The sequence below is a fragment of the Amblyomma mixtum genome, chromosome 6 (assembly GCF_055824585.1).
Source record: "Amblyomma mixtum isolate Tamu chromosome 6, ASM5582458v1, whole genome shotgun sequence".
Classification (NCBI taxonomy): domain Eukaryota; kingdom Metazoa; phylum Arthropoda; class Arachnida; order Ixodida; family Ixodidae; genus Amblyomma; species Amblyomma mixtum.
Genome location: NC_143017.1, coordinates 149,844,154 through 149,867,051, shown reverse-complemented (window position 1 = coordinate 149,867,051; position 22,898 = coordinate 149,844,154). Strand labels below are relative to the sequence as shown.

At 53.2% G+C, this 22,898-nt stretch overlaps 1 protein-coding gene and 1 long non-coding RNA gene across 2 annotated transcripts in view; one reads left to right on the top strand and one right to left on the bottom strand.

The window, feature by feature from the left end:
- The window catches only part of Polr2H (DNA-directed RNA polymerases I, II, and III subunit Rpb8), a 136,942-nt gene that overhangs the window by 10,015 nt on the left and 104,029 nt on the right, over positions 1–22,898 (bottom strand). The gene's annotated exons all lie outside the window — the stretch shown is intronic.
- On the top strand, positions 4,289–15,048 carry LOC149340745 (uncharacterized). The gene is made up of 2 exons (XR_016283645.1): positions 4,289–4,484; positions 14,977–15,048. It is a non-coding gene; the product is annotated as an uncharacterized LOC149340745 (long non-coding RNA).

Below are 22,898 nucleotides of genomic sequence, written 5' to 3'. Positions count from 1 at the left end.
GCAGAAACTGAAATGGGAACCGGTGGAGAGCGTGGATGAGAGAGAGAGAGAAAGGGGCAGGAGGCTGGTTCATTGCGCGGCGGAACTCCCATGATCATCCGGCTCATCCGCTCGGTCGCGTTCGACTTTGGTGCGAGGACGACGCGACATGGGGCAAGCTTTAACATCGACACTCTCTCCCCCCCCCCCCCCTCCATTCAACATCGACACCCCCTCCCAGACATAGCGAGAAACCCGCGTCAGCGAACCGAAAGTTGCTCCCTGTCCACTTCATGCGCACCGACGCCTACATTCGTTGCAAGGTTAGTATAGTAAGCCACCTACCCGTCTCAACTTTGGGCACCATTTTCATGGGACACTTGGATGCTCGAGGGCTGTCGGGTGGAATTTATGATGTAAAAGGAAGAAATTTTATAAGACTGCATAAGGGATTGAAGCCAAACAGGGGACTAATGTTACAAGGTGGAGGGTAAAAATATGGAACGAACACCTGCACTCAAAGAGCGATTGATAACTCAAACCTTGAAGGTGATTCTCGTCGCCCTCTCTACAGAAGTCTACGAGCGCTACGCAGACGCGCACGCAGCTTCGGGCATCTGAAATGAGCCGAGTCGGTGGGTTGCGACAAATTCTAAGAAGGTTAAGCTTTGACCGAATTTAGAAAGCAGAGCGGAAATGTCGAAGACGAAACGCCGTTGAAAGGCGTCCGCAAAGTCGTCGACTCCACCCTCGGCAAAAAAAAAGAAAAAAAAGCCAACTCTAGCCTAGGGAAGCGCGAAAGGTTACAGTAGGTGACCACGTTGTATCTGACAAGTTGGTCCAGAACGAACGAACAAAAGGTATTTAAGTGAAATCCGCCTTTCTCCCATCGTTAGGACCACAGCGTTCGGCAAAACCGAAAACGCCAGTACGCGTATTGCAGCTTCAAGGCCCTGCCCGCCGTTCCGGGCGCGGTTAGGCTTAGCGGCGCCGAAGGTCAGGCTTAGCGTCGTACGCCGATGTGAGGCGAATAACGTTGCGCTCAGGACGTCATGGAGTCGAGAAGCGGTGTGCATTAGGGCCACCGCAAACATGCACAAACTCGCCAAGTAGAGTTTACGCGACACTACAAAGAATCAAGAAAAGGAAAAATAAAAACAGTCGCGAGGGCAAGCACCGACACAGAAGGGAGAAGCGAAGGTGGCTATGCCTTCTTTTTAAAAAGAAACGATACATCAGAATTTCGCCAGAATTTACCTTCTCGCGAGACATCGACGAATTCGTGTAGCAGACACCAGAGGAAGACCTGCGCTTCACCAATAGAACCTCGCCATCCCCCTTTAGACTTTCCGACAGTCAGGTAAAAAAGAGAGATGCACTGGATAACACCTTTGAACGCCACTTCGTAATACGTCTTGATCGCCTTCTCTAGTTCTGACTTCACACGTGGTCGCTTCCCCCCCCCTTCCCCCGCCATCCTCCTCTTCACGGTAGCAGAGATAGAGCCTTGTTGGGGGGAAGCTAGGCTCAGCAAAGCCTCTGCCAAGTGCGCGTCCAGCGAACAAGCCAACAGCTGAGCCGAGAGCGGAGGATGCCGTGGATAGTCGTTGTCGCGCGCTGCTGCTGACGGGGCTTCCTCCTGACGCGGTGTGTCCCGCTCGTGATATCGCTATGCAGAACCGCGAGGGGCGGGCGGGCGACAAACGGCTCGAGAAAAAACAATAACGGGAGAAAAATAACAGATAGGGGCTGAAGCGAGCACGACCCGGTGTGCCAAGTCGGCGGTTATGCATCGCGCGCCGTGGAAAACAAACCCCTCGGCTCAGCCGTTGTCCTCTCCGCGAAAAGGGAAAGGGGCGCGCGCTGTAGCTCACAGCCAGTCCTTAGACTGCACAAAAGGAATGGTTATTATTACTGCAATAAATATAATAAACACTCCGCTGATAACGCTACGCAACTCGAAGCTGGCATCTACAAGTAAAATTAGAGAAGTTCGCGCACAGATGAATGCCATAGAAATTGCTTACTTCTCCTTCAAAGAACCGAGGCGAAGCGCTTCGCGAAACAATCTATGCCCTCTGCTGACCTTGCTTTTCGACAGTACTCGCCCTTAGAGGACTGCACCGTAGCGCTCGCCGGAGCGGCGCTCTTCACTGTCGACCAGCAGTGAAGGGCCGAACCGCGGTGACCTTTGAAAGCGCCTGACTGCGAGAGCGCAGCTTGCGAGCACAGAAAGAAGAACACAAAAAAGGCAGCCCGATGGTTGCGAAACTAAGCCGGTCGATACACTCTCGTCGTTTGTGCGGCTGATAACGCACGCTCTCCGAAAACAGAAGCTTACGCAGCATAGCTGAAACAAACACGCAGCCCGAAGAATACGTGACGTGGGGAATTGGGCCGTGGCGCGTTCTTCTTTTCGGAAAGGCGTTAAGCAAACGCAGTCGTAAACGTGGGAAGCGCGTTGTTCGTGCAAATACACGCGGCAGGAATTTAGTACGCAATATAAGGGACGGCGAGGCGATCTGTAGCTTCGTTAATGGGTTCAGACCACCGTATTCACTCCATTCGTCCACGTTACGCCTCCGGCTGCTGTCCGCCATCTTGAATCGGGTGACTCAGCACAAACGAAACTCGGAACGAGAAAGAACATGGGTGGACGCGGAATATCCGGTGCGAGAGAAATTCAAGAAAAGCCGGGCATCGGGGGTATCTACGAGCACAAAAAGAAGCTAACAATGTGCCAACCCCAGGGACTACCGGTTGGAAGTGACGATTCTGCGGACAAGTAGCCTCTAAGCCCGGAATAAACGACGGAGACAGTGTCTTAATCTTCTTCTCGAAGCTACAAAGCTGATGTTTACTCAGCCAGCTGTTGCCTTCGATGCCATATCCGCTTTGACGTCACGACTGGACTTCCTTTCTATCCACACGAAAGCCGCGGCTGCGGGCGCGAAGCGAGACGCGTTTCCGGAAATTTCTGCAGTCGGAAATAAGCGGCGCTGCGGAGCCCGACTCAATTTAATTATTTTTTTATATACATCTTCCGTTCTTTTCTACTGACTGTCACAGTGTAAAATAGGATGATCAATACAGACCGGGAACTGGTCACTTCGTACCGACAGCACCGTGAGCAGAAAAATATATGTATAAGAAAGAAAGGCCGTGGCACATTAGAGGCGCTAAGCCGGGCCGAGGCACTGACGAAACAGAGGGAAATACAAATAAAACGGGGGTGCGGCGAGCCGCAGCGCGAATGACAGCTGTCGGAAACGCACTCGGAGGCCTCGAAAAATCCACAGGTTGCCTCGCCCCAACTGCAGCGGCTGCCGTGACGGGCTTAAATGGCGGCACTTCGGGTCGCGCGCAGAGAAGGCGGCGCGCGCGCTCGTTCGCTCGCGACCTTCCATATTCCCGGAGCCCTTTCCGACCGCGACCCTCGGCGAGGCAGCGGTCACTCGCGCGCCGAGGGCGAGGGGGGAGCCAATGTGACACGGCAGCGCCGACGGACGACCCTCGGCCGCAGTGTCAGTGCCAAGGCCGCGGTCCCGTAGCGGACAGACTACGTCACCGCCATGGCAGCGGTCCATCTGGAACTGGCGCGAGCGGAGGAGGGCGCGGGTGAGTCTCGCCTACCTGAGGGCGCAGAGCAGAGCCGCCGGCGCCGATGACAGCGGCGCAGCTCGAGGCCAGGACGTCCCAACTGAGGACGCCGGACACCGGGGAGGACCGCGGTCCGCCCAGGCCTGGTCCACGACGGGTGCGGGGAAAGCGAAGGCGGTACCCCGGGACACAAACTACGCACCAGCGGTCGTCCGGCGCAGAGAGGGGGGGTCGCAGCGCGGCGTGCATCGCGCACGACGTGCGGGGATCCGGGACGAGGCCCCCGACGCCGAGGTCGTCCCTCGGGGCGCCCGCGGTCGAGCTGTCAGGGCCGCCGCGTCCCGGGACCAGCCCGGCACAGAGGAAGCCGCGACCCGCCAGCTGGTCTCCTCCCGTCCGCCGCTGCTGCTGCGGCGGCCACCGGGGCCCCGCAATCTACGCAGCGCGCGAGCGCGAGCGGCGCGAACGCGGCGGCCACGGCGCAGCGCTGACGGAGTCCCGATCGAAACCGCGTGAGCCGCCGCGGTGTCGCGAGCCGTCACCAGAGGGCGCCATGGGCCCTGCGCGCGCGGCCCAGCTGCTTCTCCGCTAAGCGCGAGAACGAAACGGAAAGGCGAAGAATGGGTGGGAAAAAACAAAACAAACAAAAAAGCGGAGAAGGAACGCAGGCCTCGCGTTTCTCAGGGTCGCCGCGACCGCACAAGCGAGGAGAGACCTGGCCGCTTCAACGCTGCTCGCGCAGTACAGCGCGCAGTGCCTGCAGTGCGGCGGATGGTGAGTCATGCCGGGAACGAGCCGCCACGTCACGAGTACGCCGTGCGACATCCCGCTCGCCGTCCCGAGAGAGCGCTGTGCCCAGACCAACGAGCTCCTCGTGGGCACAGTGAGGATCGAGACAGTCGCAGGTAAACAAAAACGCAATTCTTTTCGAAACCGGGGGCCGACAAGCGAGAAACACAGGCTTACTCGGATAGGCACACATCCTAAAGCACCGACCGCGTGCTGTGCGATGCCAGTGCACGTTAAAGAACCCCAGGTGGTCGAAATTATCCGCAACCCTCCACTAGGGCGTCCCTCATAGCTAGAGTCGCTTTGAGGCATTACCCTCCCCCCCCCCCCCCCCCCACACACACACACCCACACACACAAAAAAAAATACAAACAGTGCGCCCACCCTTTAAAGGGAAGCTGAACTGGCTTTTGAGAATTCCACTAGATTGAAGGATTTCAATATACGAAATCTGGAGGCAAAGCATGGGAAGTTTATTTTTCCCTAGCATTTTAAAATCGTGAAGTAATCGCCGATTAAAACTTAGGCTTCTGCTCATAGCGTCGGCGCAGTGCGGTGAAGCTCGGTGATGACGTAACGGATGGCGAGATTTCACATTTCCGCAGCTTTCACCTACAGTGCTAAAACACAGTCCAGATAGTTTGCCATCTTCCCAAACAAGGGGACAAGGTGACACACAATACAAGCGCTTACGTCGCATGTGATTTTGTCTTGTGTTTTCTAAGTAGCGCATACGTTTGAGAAGGCTTCACCTGCACCCTGCTGTGCACCGTCGGATGCCGCTAAAAGCCCCTTGAGCTTTGCTTTCAATGGCGTTGGCTTTTTTTTTTTTTTCGTTAAAAGCAAGCGTTTCTGCCCTGTAAATTCACCGCTGCCATAGATGACGTCATCGTGCACCAGCACCCGGTGTTGTGCGCTGTGGAGAAGCCCGACAGCCGTCACGGGTTTACCTGCGACTGCGCCAAGCACCAGCGCAAAAATTGCGAACACTAGTACAAAAATACTTCGTATGCCTTGCCTTCAAGTTTGTCGCTTTCGACCTCTTGAAGTTCGTTGAATCTAAAACGTATTCAGTTGCCCTTTCCGATTGCTCATGTAGAATCGTATGAACGTAAGTCAATTAAAGCCACCCAAGAAAACAGACAAAAACACAGTATGCCCACTTATCAAAACACCCTGCACGGATATTCAGTCGCTCTTTGCCCGAGAAAGCCATTTTTTAATAATGCTAGCACAGGAGCGTGATCACGCAACGGCAAGCACGCTTCACCACTTAGCTCGAAAGTGAAATGTGAAGACGCATTCCAGGGTGAAAAAAAAAAAAAAGTGCATCCATGATTCTTCGACAGTGTGCTGATTTCTCACTTCCTTCGACCCCTAAACTTTGACTTCTGCCAAAGTTTAGAGGTCGATCAACTAAGGCTGCGTGATCAACTAAGGCTGCGTGAAATATGGTGCACGAAAGTTCATTTGCTGCCACGCTAAGTTATTCGACAAGCTTCCATCATCTTTTTCAATAAGACACGTAGTGGAAGCGGGGAGCCTTCGTTTCACTATAAAGACTATGTCTGGACTAGCAAAAGGAAAGCAACACAAAGCCGTCGGAAATAACACCAAAAAGAAGAGGCAGAAGTCCCTCAAGGGAGCCTCTCCGACCAGTGACATCGACCTCTTTTGTCATGACGGCCCCCGCAGTCGCTTTGCACATGCCAGCCACATATGATGCTACACTAACAGGCGCAAATCGAATGATCGGGCCATCCTGACAACGGGTCAACGTAAAAGGTATCTTCAGAGGAGTATTTGCCGCTTTATTTTTTAGTTATATCCGACTATAGAGCTCTGTCTGTTCCTGCATTCATCGTACTTCACCGCATGTTGTGTTCTTTTCTAGTCTCTACAAACAGACAAGCAAATCGCACGGCCTGCGACCTGCCGACATGGACGACACTTGCTAGCCGCTGCCTCGCTCCACTGCTCTTTCAATTTAGTTTTCACTTCTCCGAAACACCGCAGCATTTCTGTCATCTCTGCAGTCTACACGCCAACTTAGACGCCACCTCCTACGTAACCAAACGCTGGCACGCATTCACCGTTCCCCTTGCAGTTCTTTCGGCATCAGACTCTTGCAATGCTAACCTACGGTGTATCCATCCATCTCGCATCACGCAATTGTGACACGTACTTCCTCCAAGGAGCGCGTCAGCGCTCAAGCAAGGGCCGGGTGATTCAAAAGGCGGTCGCAGTGAGTCACCGGATGAAGTTATATGTGCGCAGCATCCGCGGGGGAAAAACCCTAGGGTTCAAAGCCCCCTGCTTCCTCTCGCTCTCCATTGACGCAACAGGTTTCACTCGCACTGAGTCATGACGGAGACACGTGTTGCGCCTGTGTGCTGCGCATTCGTCACTCAAGCCTGAACATAACGTGCAAGTAAACGTCTTTGGCGAGCGGCGACAGTCGTTTCACTCAAGTGCATGCAGCCTTTCGCTGAATTAGGTTAGCTGAGTGTTTCGTTCCGGTCAAGTGGGAAAACTGCGGCAAAAAGTGACACACTGCCGAGACCAACCGCACGAAACGTTTTTCAAGCATCGCGAGTCTTACGTTTCAACAATCTGACACGGGGAATTTATTTTGAGCTACAAATGTTTAATGGAATCTAAGGGAACCCAGGAAGCTCTAATGGACAAAAAAAACGAGGGCTAATAATTCGCGGAAGAACCGTCAGGTACAAGCACTATTCTATTATTCACCCGCTCCTCTGTGTACAAGGAAATCAGTCGTTTCAATGTCCAGCTGTTCCGAGTATTTCAGGACGCCATACCGTGAAGACTCAGTTTACGGTCGAACACGCATAAAGCAGCAACATCCAATCTGAAACGGAAAGGCCGCAAGATGGTGTTTTAAATGCGTTAGCATTACTAGACACACCTTCGCAAATTCGCAAAGGCCTCCGCTCGCTACCCAACCACCTTCGCTTCCACCCAACTGCACCCTCCAGTATCTACCATCAAACAACCCACCTCCACCCACTACCCGCCCGCGTTTGCCCTCCCCGTACAGAAGACGCCACCCACTTCAATGCTACAGAAGCTTCAGGAAGGCGATCACTGAAAAAGCGAAATGTGGAACCGATACTGGTAAAACAGATTGTCGCATCACCTCGTATGATCGCGTGTGCAAACAGTGCTAATAAGCGTCCTGGCTTACCTCAGCTTATTTAAACTGATTGCAAATAGTGAAACATGAACGACACGCACAGAGTGCGGGGAGAGGGACTGGCTTGGGCCCCTACAAACTGCACATATTGAATCTGCCACAAAGGTAAGAGAAGTGGTGTTATGCACCGAACGCATTATACCTGGACGCCGTTTTGAAAGTTCTACCAACAAAATCGACAGACGTTCACAGTGAGCTTTCAAGTTAACTCCCTTCTCTAATGAGACGATGACTAGTCGCATGCCAGACCTCCTTGCAGAACAACCAGTCGCGGCTGACGTAAAGCTGTCCTCCCAACAAAAATGAAAAAAAAAAAATTAATGCTAGGCATCTTAACATTCAAATAAGGCGGCCCTAAAAAGCCAAAAGCAACACAAATTGACGTTTCTAGACCGACAGACTTACCGTATCAGGTTCCGAATGATGCTTAGAGAAGCAAGTGCGCCTGAGCGTCCACATAGCAAACTTATAAAGTTCATTCTAGGGTAGCGTAGAGCAATAGCTGCTGAATAACAACCAGCAGCGTTTTCAAAACTAGCCTTTCAGGTACGGACACCATTTCACGCTACATAGCCGCTTAACCACACGGAGAGAGCCAATCCTTTGCCGCGTCACTTAAAGCCAGCTCAACGAAGATTCACCGAATCAAATCACTTTATTTGCCACGGACAAAAACGTCAGCAATGTTTACACTCGGCATCAGGGTGACAATGAGCGCTGACGCCATTTTTTTTCCTTGTTTTATTCTCCGCGCGGCAAAAGTCAAAGACCGGTAGTAACTTCCCCAATTCCCTTCCCCACGCAAAGCAGCATGTCAGCCAATTTTAAAACGCCAGCTTAATTCCCTGTTTTTCATTACAGGGTTTCTCTCTCTCACTGCGCAGCAACACGTACAATAAAAAAAAAACGCCGCAAGGGTCAGGGCACGAACTCGAGATGTGTTTCAGCAACGCGGCCGCATTGAGCAAGCGCGCTATCTTTGAAATATGTTTGTGCCTGCATAGGCCAATGCCCTCTACGCGAATTAAAATGGTGCAAACAGGCTCAGGAATGTCGCATCCAACAGCCTGTTTTCGTTAACGTAGCTGTCTAGTATAAAATATTGCATTGCAGCGACGAAGCCGCTTCTAAGAGAACATACGCTTTCATTCTAAAACGCTGCCACTTCTTTTAATACTCTCGTGCTGCTTCGAGCTACCCGGACAGGGCATATATTTTAATGTGCATATCGTAAAAAAAAAATGACAATGGGTTTGTGTAGTTAGGCCCAATGCCAATTAGCTGCGCTAGCACTTCGGTTTTCACTTCGGTTACGGTGTTCAATGATGGCAGCTGTTCGTATAGCGGTAATGGGTAAATATCCATATACGCGGAATTGGTCAGCCTCCGATGGTCACCGCGAGGGCAGGTGCTGCCACCGGTGGGCTTGTGAGACCCAGGTTGCTCTCCGCGAGAAACTTCTCGCGACCGACCATCAATTGAACTGTTACAGTGGGCAGTTTGTGTGTATGTATACGTATATATTGTAGCATAGCAACCACGCTCAGTCACACCGGTGAAAGGAGACAATGACCCAGAGGTGTGAAGTTGCAGCGTTCAGACAAACACAACGGCTATATATATGGACGGAAAAGTCGTGCTACGTTTAATAAAACCATCGTGGCCCTAATTGTGAAGCGCCGCTATTTACCAGCTTTCTAACTCCGACGTACGCTCCCGAAAGCGAGGACTAACAAAGAGCTTGCGCGGCCTTCTGCACGATTCCGCCCGGGCTTCTAGCCACCATCGTCCTTCGCAATACTCCTCACAAACCACTACATCCTGCTTTCACACGGCCATCAAAGACCAGCTCGCAAAGCCATCTCCCGTTACAGATGTACGCTTTCCGCGCTCCCTTACCCGACTGGGACTGCTTCTATTTCCTCCACAAAAAAAGCAAGCCTCGCCAGCGAGTGAGGCTAACAGCGGACCCGTTCGCCATTCGCATAAGCGCGCCACGCTATCGTTCGCGCACAACATCGTTAAAACACACGAGCAGCACTTAGCTGTGACGTCGGCGGCCCACTTTTTAAGGGGCAGCATCTTTTTAAAGAACGCTTCTCCCGTACACGGGACTCTCAAGATGGTCTCCCCCTGCTATGGCTAGATGTTGGAAAAGCGGGGAGGGGGGTAGCGTTCGGGCCAGTGTGCGGCGCACGCAAATGGCAGCGAGGCACCAAGACGCGAACTGAAGCAAATCGAGTCGTCCTTCCGTCGCAGGCCGCGCGCGCCCGCTGGCCCGAGGCCAGGGCAGTCGGATGGACCGCGCCGTCGGCAGCGAAGTGCTGTGGGGAGGCCGACGAACAATAGGTCCGAGGGCCGCGGCTCTACGCAATCTCGGGAGAGGGTCGACACGTCGGCACGCCACCAATAAGAGCGGCCGCTCTCGACGGGATGGTCTCATTCCTTGCCACCGAGCTGCACTGTTCGGCGTGGCAGCCCAAGAAGCTCGTCCAGCCGGATGGTTTATACTCAAGGGCAGCGGCTCGAGCAACGAAACGTGTACGAGCGCCTTTCACTGTCCATTACTGGCGCTGGGCAATATTTCGCTAAAACCCACTCCAATTTATGTCCGTTACTGGCGGGCAGCTAGTGGGCGGAATCGTAAGTATTTTGAGGAATGCCATTCGCCTTCGCTGCACTGTACACTCTAAACAAAAAGGATTAAAAAGGGAGTAATCTGTCCTCTGGCTCACTCCCTTTTATAAAAGGGAGTTCGATAGAGCTTACTCTCTTTTTATACCCATGTAAGGGTGTCAACGTTCAGAGTGTAAGTGGCAGCGAGGTCCTTCAAAGTATCGAAGGACCACGTAATTCTTGTTTCAGATCATTTCTAGAGCACCGCGGGTGAGGATGCGGTACACTAAATATGGGAGCCCAGCGAGGATAGCACGTGCGCAGACACAGCAATACAACGGTTTCCGTGGCACGGGAGTGCGGCAAAAAAAAACATAAAATTCGGACGCCGCCACGCTAATCAATCGTCTGAGAAACGTGAACGAGCGAGGAGACGCCCACTCCATCCGCCCGCATCAGTACCGGGCGGCTGAACTTGAATAAATGTCCCGTTAACGAAGATGTCGGCCTTCTTTGTCGTTCCTTTTACTTCTCTACTAACATCTTTATTTGAACAGTTACCACGCGGGAGAATTGCTGCGGGCCAAGGACACGGTTTAGCTGTTTTCTCCCTTCCCCTTGTATTTAAGCTATCCGCAGCTTAGGTGCTTCAGGCTTCGATAGCAGATGCCACTGCTAGCAACATTTTTTTTTTCCTTCCCGTTTTACTGTATTACAAACAAACCACCAGTAAGTTCCTTAATACCTCTCAGCTTCTCCACAGTATACTGAGTATCTATACTGGACCATGGGGCTCTCCACATTCGTCGAACAGACATCGATTCCTCGCATAAAAGAAACTAACAGGGCAAACTGAAAGAAAGACAGCTTCCCCCCTCTGGCTTCCTAAATGGCTTTATAACGACGCTTCCGGCTGGTTCACGAAGACGGGGTCACTCCATATGACCTTCACTTCATTTTCTGGGCGGTGACAGATACAGAGCCTACAGATACACAAAAAGAGATATAGAAGACCCCAAAGTTCCAAAGCTGGCTTTGCCACGTTGCAAGTCAGTCAACAAATGGCGGCGCAGGCTGACAGTGCTCAGCGTGCTTGGCAGCTGCGCGTGGTGTCATCGCAGGAACGGCGCGTGCTTCTATACGTCACAAAATGCGGGAACTGCGCGTGCATTTGATGCAGTAAAACTGGTTGTTCAGCCATTGCTTGGAGCCACCACAGTATAGCTGTGAAGCCCGCTTAACACTTTCAAAACGGCCTCCTTAGGCTCAACGCAATTTAACCGTCCCGTGAATCCGATCACACATAACCTCCCATTCATGCGCAGAGTAAAGCGCCGCGGCTGCTTGTGCAAACGAGTCTTCCATGCAGTCTGGCAAAAAGTTCTCTTCTCGACAGCCAGCAGCAAGTAAATCTCACATCTCACCAATACGCAAGCGACTGCCGTGTGTACGACTTCCTCTTCTGCATCATATCAACAGGAGGACAGCCCCGACCTAAGCACAAGCGAGTAGCAAAACACTCACAGCAAACAGAATCAGCATATCGGTGATGAGGAGTCCTACGCCACGGATAAGGGTTGCCAACTTTTCATCCCGGGTCCCAAACCGGCGCAGCTCAATGTCCACCATCAAACTGCAGTGTTTATCGCAGGAGGAGCCAGTATAAAGATAAGTATTCTACCTCACTTCCAATCACAACGCGACTCCTTCACAGAACTAGGTTTCAGTCGTAGGCCGCTGCCAACAACGCGAGGGCTTTCAATGGCGGTTTCCAGCCCCAAAATCATCGGTCAGTTAACTACACGAGTCAGAGAACGAAACAGATCGAAGAATAATACTATCTAATAGCTTGTGGCTGCCCCACGTTTTTGGTTCGGGACGGTCACCGATTTGTCTCTCCACCACCAACGCTGCCGCGCCTGCTTAGCAGAGGCGGCCCCAGGAAGAGCTCGACGTTGGTATAGCGCGCCTCACTCGTCGCCACGGTTGAACAGAGAAAAGAGAGAAACGAGCGAGGATTCTGAAGAGGCAGAGGAGGTTCCGTGGGCCGCGGCTCCCCGAAGCGCTGTCGACAGCGGCACTCGGCTCGGCAGCTCGCGGACGCCTTCGCTGACGCCGCAGCCCACAGACAGGGCCTGCAGCTCTGCTCGTCGGAAATAACCGATGATAGCCGGCCAAGTGGGACGCGCGAGAAGGGACGCCCAGGAATCCCGAGCGACAGCACCGACGCATCCCCGTCACCACCTCGCCGAGCCCGTATACACACCGGAACGGGGGAACACGTCTCACGCTTCAGCGTGTCGCCGGGAAGGCACAACCACCGACTGCGGCCAGTAGAGGGCATGGGTTTTCGTTTAGAAGGTTGTGCACACTGGAGCTACTACCCTCAGGGGTAATAAAGATTCTGAAATGCGCGTTAAGGCGGGATTCAGCGGTAGTGAACCTTCCTCCAAAACCAGAAGCGATAAAATAAATGCGATCCTAATAAAAAAAGAAAAATCATGCTATACAGAACATTAGGAACACCGAACATACAAATACAGCGGCCACAGGCCGCTATTCCGGCACCGCAACATGGCACCGGAGCCTTCAGGAGCCTCCAGTACGCGTAGTGTTACGTTGCCACGTCACTGCTGCCAGGATCTGTACTTGCTTTAGTTCGCAAGCAGGCCACCGGGAAGCTTTATTGCTTTTCCTTCTTTCCTTCCTTCTTTTTCCTCTCATCTCTCTACTTGCCTTCGGTCCTCCTCTTCTTTCTTTCATCGTTCTCCTCCTTTACTTTTTCTTTTTTTTTTCACCCCTTCCTTCTTTGCCTCCACAGAAATGCGGCCGCCACGGCCGAGATCCCACCAGCGAACGCGGTGCTGAGCGGTGGGCGCAGCAGCAGCCGAACGCCACGGTCACTGAGACACCGCGGCGAGTGGGCGCTTTAGCAGCGCACGCTCTTGCTAATGCGCCAAGAATAGATGGGTGACAGCCAGACAGAGAGAAAGAAAGCGGTGTTTGCGCGCACAGACAGCAGTGGCGCGAGCTGCACGCCTTCGCTGTGAATACCTATACGCACCGTGCCCTCTCACTGCAGCTTCACACAATAACGGTATAAACGCTGGAATGTCGATGAAAACACGTAACTGCTGTCGAGCGTGAGAGAAACGCGATGCTGAATATTGCATCAGGCTGCACTGCTTCCAATGGGTTTCTTGACGTTAGGCTCGTGTCCTTTCGGCTACACGGCTTCGTAGTAGACATGTGGATGACTAACGCATACGTATTCACTCCACGACAGCTGGGAGAAATTATACGCCAGATACGGAGGGAAATGTGTCCATAGCCCATTTTACCAGCAGGTATATACCACCAACGGATTATTGCCGTTTCCGGCTCTTCGATACCGTTGTAGCTATGAGAGCTGTGTAGGTTAATTTCGTTCGAACCGACCGTCCACAGGTTTTTACCGGAACGATTGCCTGACCACCAAACTGCAGCGGACCCCCAGCACAATGGCGACATATTCCTAACGCAGTGTTGCACCAGATGTCCACTAGCTCAGCCTCCTTGCGGAAAACAAAAGATGAGCATACCTCACCTTAATTGCGAAAGAATGCACTGACGACAGCCTAGCGCGTTTTAACGCGTCTTGACATCTTGTTTGTAGAAGAGCGTTTGCTCTGCGTATCACTCGGTGAGAGAGAACAGAAGAAAAAGAAGACAGTGAGGTTGCACTCCAACAATGCCCGACTGGCTACCTATGCACGTGGTGAGAGGGGGATGACGGTAGCAGAAATTAAGCATTACAAAATGGAAGATCAGTTTAGTTCACAGCACGGAACGTGTCCATGTTCTCATTCGGTCAGTTAAAAAGAAAAGACGCTCACAGTCTACAGACTTGGGCTCCTAGACATTTGCGGAGCCCCTCGACGGCGCTCCTACAGCTGACGATCCCACGGTCCCAGAATACTGGCATCCGTTAGAGGACGTGAAAGCGGCCGAATGCTGTCTTCACACAAGCTCGATGACTGACAAATGGAAGATAAAATAGGTATGTAGTCGTTTCTTCGCACATTAGGCACTGCACGAATGCACGCACCTTCTCTCCCTTCGCAATCTCCACCTCGTCGTAAGGCTAAGCGTGCAGCCGGAGCGAGAATATGCGGATGACCCTTCTTCTTTCTCTGCTCAACCCAAGGTTGCGGGATAGAATCCAAGCGACGCCGGCCGCATTTCGATGGAAGCGAGAGACGCAAAACCGACCGTCTGCTGTGCGATGTCCAGCGCGCACTGAAGAGCCCTACAGGTGGTAGAAATTAATCTGGAGCCAGCCACTATGGTGCCTCTTCCTCTTCGACTCCTTTCACTCCCTCCTTCGTCCCTTACCCCATGTCACGGCTACGGCGCCCTCTTACTCTCTTCCTTCTTTCATCCCCTCCATCCCTTCCCTAAAGGCGCAGTTCAGTACACAGAGTAGAGAGACAGTTGATGCGCCTTTCTTTTCCTCAAAACAAACTTTCGTTCACCAGGTGTCGGCCAAAAGTGCGGCAATTACATCATCCTTCCTCATCAAAGATCTGCATTCGCTGTCGCGCTTTTCCTCAACCCCTACACTCTGAAAAGAAACGAGTAAAAAGGAAGTGAGTTGTCCCACGTGCGCGAAAAGACAGCTTCACTCCCTTTCTACTCCCACATGGGCGTTTTCGTGTTTAGTGTGTCCCGGCCGGGGACCGATTCGTCTGCTGTCGGCAGTGAAAGCGTAACGCGTGGCTTCTGCATGTTGCAGGTTCAGCGCTACCGGCAACCCGCCTGGCCAGCGACCCATCGTAGCGCGTCGCTAGCCGTACGGGTTCTTCCCCTGCGACCGGACGGATGAGGCTCGATCGCATTACGTGCGGCACCGCGCTCGGAACCGTTCAACGGCGAGCCTCGGCTTTCGTCGCGCAGCTGCCTGTGGCGAGACATTTCCCAGCCGTCCAGCCGAGGATCGAATGGCGCTAGAAACCTCCCTCGTAGCCCGACACCCACCTTTCCCAGTCGCGCTGCTGACGAGAGAAGCACGCTGCAAGCGGTGACGCCGGCGTCTTTCAACTATAGGCCGAGCAGAGCTTGTCGTAGAATAGCACAGTGGCGAGAGAGACAGGAAACTCTTTAGTGAACAGTAGTCTGTGAGCAGTGTGTGAAAACTGCCGAAGTGAAAGAAGGCTTTGCAAGTCCCTAGAAAGAAGAGGCAGAGAAGGGCAAGGGAAGGTGTGTGCGTGCGTTTGTGTGTTATAAAATGAATAAAAATGGCGGCGAAGAAGTTTTATAACGGAGCCTTAAGTTTCTCGTTGAGGCCAACGACACAGTTCGGAACAAGCTACGCAACAAATGCGTCAAATGCAAGACCTGACGCTGTATAGCCAGCTACATATTAAAGATCGTTTTTTCCCACGTTTACTTCACCACATCTCTATATACTGTCCTTGGTCTTGACAGTAAAAAAGGAGCACTGCAAAGCTACCACCTTCGCTCCCCTGGGCAATATACAATCTGATAGAGAAGAACATGGAATAGAAAGCAAGGTTGTGCCCAAAAGAGCGCACAGTAAGGGGGGAGCCCCGATGCCCTGTAGGGAGCTCCGGTCCACACCCCATATTGGCTTTCAATTCATCAGTGCTTGCCACATCAACAGACAGAATGTGCGACCGAGTCCCCTCACCAAGAACCTGCCTTTGCATCAGCCAGCCAGACACACGCCGCTCGAACCTTGATTCATATTCAGTTCCCCTCAATTATTAGTAGCACATCGCCCAGATCACCTCACAGGCGCAAGACAACTGTAAACCGCCAGAGTCGCCTCAAAGGCGTCCCTTTAAGCTCGTGCAGCTAGACCACGGCTGAATTTAAAGCGTCGTACTTCCGAGCTCGTTCAACGTGAAATTAGTTCTCTGCGTAGGCTAGCCTCAACAGAAAGTGTGCGTCATGCCCCTAATAGCGCGTAGTCTCAACTCCTCATTTCTCCCTCAATTCTTTCTACCTTGCCCTATTATCTCTCCTGCTCCGTCTCCTAATTTCCCTCCACTGTTTTTCGGTCCCGAGATAGTTCAGGCACCAGCCAAGTTCAGTGAGGCGATTACGGTGCTTATTTATAGCATTTTACTCATCGAAGCGACCAATGCTACCGCTACGGCAAATCCAACGATTTCCCTTTCTAGGAGGAACGCTGCATAAAAGGCATTGCAGATTCAGGAAGATTCCACTGCTGCTAAGCGTTCTGGCTAGATGCGGTTATCCTTCACTACCGTCGTTACGGCCACCTCGAATTTTTCGTCACTAACTGGGTGACAGGAACTCTTGGCGCAAGCATGAGCGCAGTCTATTCTCGTCGTTTTGCGTATTGCGTAAAAATAGACTTCCAGAGGATGTCTAAGTGGCAGGACAACAGACGCAACGAGCAGCAACGCAAGCCCTATTTCCTCCACATTACTCTACTTCCGCTCGCCGCTTCTCTACTTCCGGTTTGAAAATGCCTGCCACGACAGAACGAAGCGCCCACTGTGGTATGCATGTGTCGACAGAGAATGCCACCTATAGCACATGAGAGGTCCCTTTTTATTTTACACACAGGAATGCCATAATTTTCCACTTCAAGGATCGAGTTCAACATTAGATAGCATGTTACACGAGTAGATCGGTTAAAAAAAATATAGAAAATTAAGGTTCGGGGGATACAGAAAGCCCGGAAAGTGCCCTAAACACGGAGCGATATTTCGCAGTGAACCGCTGCAGCTAATCGAAATTCCCAGCATGCAAGCAGAATCACTACCGCCCGACCAGCCAGCATATATGTAAGCAGCGAATGCTCAGTAATCCGCAAATTTTGCATTCATCTCTAGCTACTTACCTGGAAAAACTGCTCCTGCCAAGTTCTAAGCAGCGACCTGTGGCAAGTGTTTCACCGTAGCCAGTAAACGGTACAAGTTTTCTTTTTTTTTTTTTGTTTCCTCGAAATACTAACGAAGCTAGATGTGCAACGCGGAATGATGCCGTATTCGCAGCTAACTAAGCGTCAGCTCTGTTGCAAGCCTGCATGCGCTCCGTTTTATCATACCTGCTCGACGCACTCAACTTGTGTTATCTCGGAAGCATCTTTCCTCAAAAGGTCCTTAAACGAAATTACATCCAAGAAAATTCTTACTTCCTTAGGTAAGCCTTCCTCACGAAAGTTCACTTAAAACTGCGGATATAACTGTAGTGAGCCAATCACAACTAAGTTTCAGTGCTTACAAGATATCTAACGCACCAAGCACACCTGCCACAGGAAAGTGCTGAAGAAAATAGACATTTACACCTTATCCAGGGACATATACTCAAAGAAACTGACGTCTAACACAGCTATCATAGACTAGCCGTCAGTTGCTGCTGCCTCTTAGACAATACTTTCGCCAACATTGCGTCCACAGTTATGGACACGAAAACAATGATCGTGATTTACAACTTCCAACCGTTGCATTGTAATTACAGTCAGCTTCCCCACTCGGCCTTCCCCATGGTTAGAATTGACGGCAGACAACTGTGTCCTCAAAAGAGAGAATAGGCACGACACTCCTGCCAAACATTTGCCTTGTAGTTGACGCCTGTAAACAGCCACACAGCGCACGCCATTTGGGCGGCGCATCGGTTCTAAGCCTGAGCTCTGTGACACCCGAGGGCACGAGCAGCAGATTCAGAGGCAGCGCGGCCAAAGAAAAACAAATCAAGAAACAAAAACCGGATTCCCAGCGAAAAAAACCACCAGCTTTATTGCCAGAAGCCGCGTCCAGACCCCGACGGTCATCGAGGGACGGGCGAGATAGCACCTACCAAAACGCGCACCAAGAAAAAATAAAGAACTGGGACCGAGAGCCCACTTCTCCACGATCCACGCGCACGGCAGACACGAAGGAGGCGACCACGTCGCCCGATCTTCCAGCCGCGCGCACACAAGGAGGTAATCGCACCCGACGTCGAGGAACTCGCACTCGAAGTTGCACGTCGAAGTAGTAGTGTTTCTTTTTTGTTTGTTTGTTCGAAGGAGGGGATGAGGCAGGCAGATATGTACAGGCGAGCGGGCGCGGACGCCTTGCATTCCAGATAATGCATTTACAGCCTTCGCTACGTCACCTTGTAAATGCAGCACTGGAACGAAGCCATCCGTGCGCAAAGACACAGGTCCGTCCCCTCTCTCGCCAAGGCCGCATCGAGCCCTGGGAGAGGAGCGAGAGTCTCTTTGCGTCCCTTTCGGCCCTTCGCCTCGGACCACGCCGCGCGTCGTCGTCGTCACAGAGCACACTGGCGAGGCCCGGCCGCCGCCGGTGCGCAACCCGAGAGCGCGCACTGCCGAGCCGGGGGTGCCACCACCACTGCCGGGGCGCGGTACAGGCGCACAATCGTGCAGTGCAGGGCAGAAGTGTCGTGCTTCGGTGCAGGGCTCCGCAGGGAGGTTTCATCCTTCAATCGCGCATGCCTATTAAGCCAGCAAGGACTATTAAGCCAGCAAGCCAAGGAAGCAGCAGCAGCAGCAGCAATTGCCAATAAGGATGCTCGCTAGCTGACAGCGCAGCATGACGTAAGCATGCACATGACACGGTGCCCGCCTCCGTCCGTCCGAGCTCTGCAATAGGATCGCTGTACCAATCACCACTGGGGATACGGGGTACTTAATCGCTTAGGTATGACGTCTATCCTGCACGCTGTTCGAAATTAGCACTGCCCCGAGCGTTGTGGGCGAAAAGGTGGGTACATACACTTAAGAGGAAACGACAGCAGGTACGCGCACTTTACGCTCAACGTTTCCTCACGGGGTTAGCTAAGCACGTGAGCGAGAGTCGCACCTACAATGACACAATTCTTTTTATGCCCCCGCAAACCAGCCTAAGGCTCATGCGGTTTTAGAGAATAGTAGGAAAAAGTGCAGAGTCTCACGTCCCCCGATTATCCCCGCTTCTTCTTCCAACGTTAGCGTAACTGCAGAAACACGGTAGCAGTCCGATAATTAACGAAGCGGCAAGTCTAAACCTGTCGAGAAATTGCCACCGCCACGCGTAGCCGCTAAGCACCGTGCGCTGAACACTAAGCAGATCAAAGGCCAAGCTTCACGCCAGCCTCACCAGTAAATACGCTCGACAGTCTACAAATAACCCTTGGCCGCGCTTATTTCCGCACTTCTCTTCGATGCGAGACTCAAAAGGAAGAAGTGGAACATGCAGATTAGATAACAAAACGAGAAAACAATAAAAACAAGGAACAAACTACATCGCAACCAGAGAGGGAAAGGAAACATTCAGCAAAAGAAAGGAGGAGAGAGAAAAAGCCAGGAAGGCAGGCTAGCAAGCACGGCATGCCTATCAAGCTCCGTGCCGAGGGTATTTTTTAAACGGAGATCCATCGAAGAATGCTGCACCGCCGAGGGCACAAGTAGCACGACAGAAAGAACGCAGAGGCGCACGCACGCACAGCTATACATACACGCACGCACGTAAGAGACCGGCACAGCGCACATGATGCGGCGAAGCCGAGGTGAGGAGGTGTGGCCCATCTTCGCCAGTAGTAGCGGGGCATTCGAAAAGCGACCACAGACTGCAAACAGCGAGCTAGGCGCAGGGAAAACAGCGAGAAGCAGCCGCGGCAAACCCATTTCTCCGCATAGCGGGCGACGGTTTGGCACAACCACGACGTGCAAAGCGTGGAGGGGCGGCTGTGTCGCCGCAGTGGCGAGCGAGCGCGCGCGCACACACACACACACACAACAGAACGACGCCGGCGGCGGCTCCGGCCCGAGACGCACGACCGGGCGGCCCGAGCGCGACACAAAACGGCCGACCGCCGGCAGGCAGCAGCGGCGCGGGGTCGCCTTACGCCAAGCACCCCCCCCCCCCCCCCATCCCCCTCCCTCCGCTTACCCCCTTTACCGCCAAACGCTCGTCCACGAAAGAGAAGAGTGCAGGAGAGAGAGAGAGAGAGAGCAGCGCGCAAGCCAAGCACGCCCTTTCCTCGCCACTTCCGAAAAAACGCCCTTCTTTCTCCCTCCACCCCCTTCAGCTCACGTACTCCTCGCGGGCCAAAAACAATGACGCAGGCACAAAGTAGCGTGCTGCTCTGTGCTGCCGGAGAGCTGCCGACGAGAAAAAGAGCGAAGAAAAGAATTAGCCGAAGCACGAGGAAGAGGTGGAGAAGGAAGAGGAGAGGACAAATGGAGTTTGAGCACGGCGTGAGACGAGGGGGAGAGCAGCGAAAATCCAGATAGAGTAAAACAAAAGAAAGCAAAACGAGAGACAGATTTCGCGGGCCGGCGAGCCGGCCGGTCCGTCGTACGTGCGGTTTTGCGCCGCACGACGGCGGCGGTGGTGGTGGTACTGGGCCGCTACAGTGCCGCCGCTCACTTGGCATGCACGGCAAGGACCCACGCCCCGTACAGGGGTGGTTCCGGTCGAGGGAACCGCCGCCGCCAGAGAGCCACCACCACTTTCGGCCTTTTTTTTTTTCTTTTTCAGAGCCTTAGTCGGAAACGTGCACACCGCAGTTATACAGCAACGATAAACGATAGAGAGCAAAAGAAAAAGCAAAATAGAGATAGAAAAAAAACATCGGTGGCGACACACAACGGTGGACGGGAGAAAATCGTGAGGAATGGACACAGCGGTGGAACAAGGCGCACACCAAGGACAGTTATCAACGGGACTCACTCAAGAGCTGAAGAGAAAAGGACACCAGCAACGCTCAGACAGACTTTGGCAGATGAGACGGCCAAACAACGCACGAAAGCTAACAGCACACATGGAGACGAACAAAAGCTATGGCATATAAATCTCCTTGACCGAAAGGCTAGTATCATATGCGTAAGGATGAGAAATAGAGAGGGAAAATGGGGGAATGCAACCCGAACGAAACGTTTAAAACAGCCAGCAAAAGAAAGAGGATCACTGCAAGCGGCTGACTTCCCGTGGCGCAAAACGTGGGCCCGTAATGCCTATTCCCAGTAGCGATGCCGCTGCCTTTCGTCGAACTTCCGGCGTGCATCGCAGCGCTCCGGCGAAGCCCGCAACGGCGCAGTAAAAGAGAGAAGACCGCGGAGGAGGGCGATTCCGCGTTGGCTCCAGGCCCTCTGAGCACCCGCGGTCCCCCAAGACGACGAAGAGGCCGGGAGCACGCGTTCCGCGGCACTCGCGGCGGCAGCAACAGCGACGCGACAGCAGCATCTATTTCGGACAACGTCTCTCTCCTCCCCTCTCTTTCTCCTCGTAGACACAAACTCACGGACGCACGCACAGACACACACCACCGCCACGAATGAGTTTTACAGGCGCGCGCGGCATTTCCCGGCCGGAGTTCGGGCCTCGTGCGCTGTTTCCCTTTCCTCTCCCAAGCCCCGAGCGCGCGCTCAACGGGACCCTCAGAAGACGGGGCAACGAGAGGAATACGAAGGCCCCGGTCGACATAAAAACCACTCCACTGACAAGGAGACGAATGAGGAGTGCAGACTCCCCGCCGTTCTCCCTCCGAGGTCTCCTGCTCGGACGCTACTTTCTTTCCACACTCGAGGCTCTTTTTCAGAGCGATAGTCGGTGGCGCATAAGTGACGCTGAACTTTCTCGGAAACGGTCGGGTAACCTGCGTCACATGATACTCGGACGCATGCGGGACGGTTCCTGCTTCCCCGCAGACTTTTTTGAGGTAAGAAGAAGAGGAACACTGAGACTGCCGTAGGCGCTCGCAGAAAGGGAGAAAGATCATTTGTTCTAACAAACGAGCCGCTTCACCCCACAAGCCCGAACGCCCTATACCGCACACTGACACACACGCTGCGTTGTTCTTGATCCGCTCGAATCGCCATCCCTCGCTTGATTCTTCGCGTCACTGCAGGGTGACGATTCGCCGCACGTTGTCGGCGGGTCGTCGCGCATGGACACTAGGGAACGGACAGAATTCTCAAGAGTGCAATGTATAAGCTGTAATGCCTCCCCGCTAAGTTTAGAGGACCTGACGTTACTGACAGTACGCTCGCTATTAGCTTAAAACACCAGTCAAGGGACCCGCCAAGGTGGCTCGCTTGTAACTGCGTTCGGGTGCTGAGAAGAGGGTAGGGAGGGGGGGGGGGGGGGGGGGGGGAGAGGGCTCAGTGCGGGTTCCCAATTAAAAATTTCTCGTTTTCAGGGAGGAGGGAAACGCCCCTCACCCTTACTCCTTTTATCCGCCTCTGAGGCTAAACGTTTTTCCACCTCTGCCAGCTGTCTCTCAGCTCAGCGAATGCGGCCACAACCTCGAGCACATACTCCCGCATCGAAGGAGTTTTATCAGCATGGCGAGTGCGCGCGACGGAGTATCGCGAGCCGGGCGCGTATTGACCCGGTGCATGCTCAGCGTCGGCGAAGGAAATAATCACAGCTGCGCCTGCATTAGAGTAATGGGCGTTAACGAGGGCGGCCCGTGGCACAGGAGACGCCTGAGCGGCACGGCGGGCGACCACACGGCTTTCGCAGATCCGCGCCAACGAGCGCGCACTAAAAGCGAGCGCTGGTCGCCTAGGGGACGGCCGGAGAGAAAACCGCTACATCTGGGCCCCGGGAGAGGGAATCGATGCAGCCAGCCTCGTCGCTAAGCGCGCGCGAGCGCGCCCAACCGCAGGGAGCTCGCGAACACTTATACACCACTAAGGACACAGAGGAGACAAAACACAGAAAAGCCGGA